This window comes from Hippopotamus amphibius, chromosome 2, assembly GCF_030028045.1.
Source record: "Hippopotamus amphibius kiboko isolate mHipAmp2 chromosome 2, mHipAmp2.hap2, whole genome shotgun sequence".
In the NCBI taxonomy this organism is placed as follows: Eukaryota; Metazoa; Chordata; class Mammalia; order Artiodactyla; family Hippopotamidae; genus Hippopotamus; species Hippopotamus amphibius.
The window spans coordinates 38,991,560-38,994,941 of NC_080187.1; positions in this window are offsets into that span (position 1 = coordinate 38,991,560).

A 3,382-nucleotide genomic window follows, 5' to 3' on the forward strand; every position below is an offset into this window, starting at 1 on the left:
AGCAAACCATTGAAGTAGGAACTACAATTATCCCCATTTTGCAATGGTGGCACAGAGAAGTTGGATAGTTTTCTGTCATGTGTCAAGCAGCTGGTAGGTGGCAGAGCTAGAGATTTAAATCCAAACAGTCTGGCTCCAGAGACCATGCTTGTTCAGAAAAACTGAACAGTAATATCTGCTTTATGAATCCCTGCCCCCAGAGGTATCTTCAGGTGCTTTGCATCTTCTAATATAACCTTTCTGGGCTTCAAAGTCCTGACAGTTGGAAGGACTGGGGAGGCTAGATTACCTCTCAGAGCGTTCCCTCTCCAGAATCCTATAATTCTATAGTCTGTGAGAGGTGTCCTAGAGAGTGTTCTATGAAATATCCTAGATGTGGATTGGAATCTGGGTACAGTGGGGCAAGGGAGAGAGTCAAAGGTGTCCTTTTGGATGCCTGGAAGTATGGTAATCCCACTAAGGGAAACAGAAAAGTCAGTCTGGCAAGGCTGTGTTTGCGTTTTATGTAAGTTTAGTTTTTGGTTGTGGAGAAACATCTCAGTGGGTTCATGAGGCCATGGTAATATGGTTCCAGAACAGGGTTTCTTGAACCCTGGCTTATAGACCACACGCATCAGAATCACTTGAGTGCTTGTAAAACTGAACTTCTGGGTTCCTCTCCAGATCTACTGAGCTAGAAACTCTGGGACCCAGGAACCTGCATTTTATCAGGCTTTCTTGGAGGTACTTGTGGGTCACTGGAAAAGAACTGGAGGGGCAGCAGTTGGTGATGTCAATTCAAGAGCCACAAAAGGTTAAGAGTTCTGAGAGAGGCAAGAGCATACCGAGAGCAGTGTGAGATCCAAAAGCGCACGAGAGGAGGGCCAGAGGGGAGGAGTGTGGGAAGACGGAAGAGCGGCATTTAGAGAGGGGAGGGACCAGGGCTGGGTAAGGAGGGAAGGGACTAGCGCTGTCACTTGGGTTTGAGGACATAGAGGGAACTATTTCAGTTGAGGGATAAAGACGAACGGAGGACACATTGAGAGAATTAGGAGCGAGTGGGTGGTGACAAAATGTAGAGCCGGAAAATGAGGGTTTGAAGAAGATGGTGTGAAGGGGCATCGTCACAGGAGGTGATTCGTCAAGATAAGGAAAAGCTGTGCTCGTCGGGAAGCCCTTTAGAGACACATTCTTTTTTTTTTTTTTTTTTTTCAATTCATGCAATCAATATTGTACACCTGCCATGTTCCAAGCACTCTTATAAGAATTGAAGATACAGGAAATGAAACTGAGGCACAGAGATAACTTTAAGTAACTTGCTTGAGACACAATCTTAAGGAAGTAGATGCTGCTTTGGGCTGAGTAAGGTAGCTCTGGGTGCAGGGACCTGTGTTTGTCCCCTCTTCTGTGTTGTCCTTTCATTAGAATTACTGTGGGGCAGTTCTTTGTCGTCTTGAACATTTTGATCACAGCTCATAGAAACCGCCCTCAAGGACGTGAGATGTTACCACTCATTCCAGTGGTGTCTGTGTGGGCTAATAAATGGCTCCCTAAACATAGCCACGTCCTAATTTCTGGATTTCTAGATCCTTAAATGTGACCTTACATGACCAAAAACCAACCAACCAAAAAAAGCCCTAAGATGATTGAACTGGGTGTACCCCCCCAAAAAATAATAAATAAATAAATAAAATTAAAAAAAAAAACAAAGAAAAAAAAAAAGGTCTCTGTAGATGTGATTCATTAAGGATCTTGAGATGGGAGAATATCCTGTATTACCTAGGTGGGCTCTGCATGCAGTTACATGTGTGTTCAAATAAGAGCAAGGCCAAGGGTGATCTAACACACAGACACTCACACAGAGAACAGAGGAGGCCGTGATGTGACCATGCAGGCAGAGACTGGAGGGATGTGGCCCCAGCCAGGGAATACCAACCGTGCCCAGAAGTTGCAGGAGGCAAGTCACAGATTCTCCCTTAAAGCCTCTGGAGGGAGCAGGGCCCTGCTGACACCTTGATTTTAGCCCTGGGAAAATCACTTGGGGCCTCCAGAACTGTGAGAAAATAAGTGTATGTTGTTTTAAGCCACCAAGTTTGTGGTAATTTGTTACAGCAGCCCCAGGAAACTAATAGAGTGTCCCAGTTGGGAAGGGATAACATGATGTACAAAGGAAGGATTCTTTTTTATGTCCCCCCCAGCCCAGCACCACCTTTATTTCTAGATGGGTTAACAATAACATCCTTGACAAAGGCACTTTTAAGCACTCCATCTCTCACTGTCTTCTTGACAGTTTGGAAGGAATTAAAGCACTTTGCTTTCCCCACAGTGACTAATGGGGCTTGCTGTGCTATTAGAGCAGTTTTACTGTACTTTTTTTGGGGGGGGGGGGGTAAATTGTGGAACTCATTACTGTAATACTTGAACAAATTTAAACACTTAAATCACACTCCTCTTTTATTCCTTTCCCCCTGTGTGACTAACTGTAGATACTGCATAATGAAACCAAATAAACTCCATGAAGTGTGTAATACCTACTTAATTCTGTCCCTATTCTCTAAATCGAGAACTTCTCTTTTCTGATTAGAGTCAGTTATTTCACACATACAATAATACACACCCGTGTATCCACTTTTAGTTACCCGACCTTAATATTGATGGAACTCAAGTCAGGTTAGGCGGTCTGGGGACTCAGTGATGAATGGAAACTATGTTAGTGTAAAGGTAAGAAGTAGAACTTATACTGCCCTCTGATTGCAGCAATGGGGCTCTGACTTCTTGGAAAGTTTACTCTAAGAGGGAGACAAAGAAACAAAAGTGATTAGAGAGAGAAATGTATGCGCACACAAACTACCAGAAGATTAAAAAGACAGGTAACAAATGGTACTGCTTTTTCCTTAGGCTGCCAATAAGTGGCGAACTCTTTGTGGTTGGTAGGTAAGAACAATTTGGATTGAATGTCAACTGGTTTAAAAATCTCAAGTTTGTGTTTAAAAAGATTTGTGTCTCTCACTTTCTTTGTACCTCTAGTATATAGTAGCATAATACACTACTGTATTGCAGTATATGAAGTATACTACAATACTTCATATGTAGTATTTTCTCTATTACATAAGAAACTTGGAGAAAAGTAACTGAGTGAAAATAAATCAGAATAATATTTAGTTGTTTCAAACTAAATATCATGCAGTTCAAGTTAACTACCATTTCTTAGAGATTAACAGCCCTACTTAAAAAAAAAATGTTTAACCAATGATATTCACATAAACTTGAGATATTTTTGAGGTTCTCTTTTGTCTTGATTCTTTCTTTTATAATGCTTTTTTCTAATATACCTGGCCCAAGGCAAATTGGACTGAAGTCTTGGCTGTATTTTATGCAAGCCTATTCTTACAAGCTTACCCAT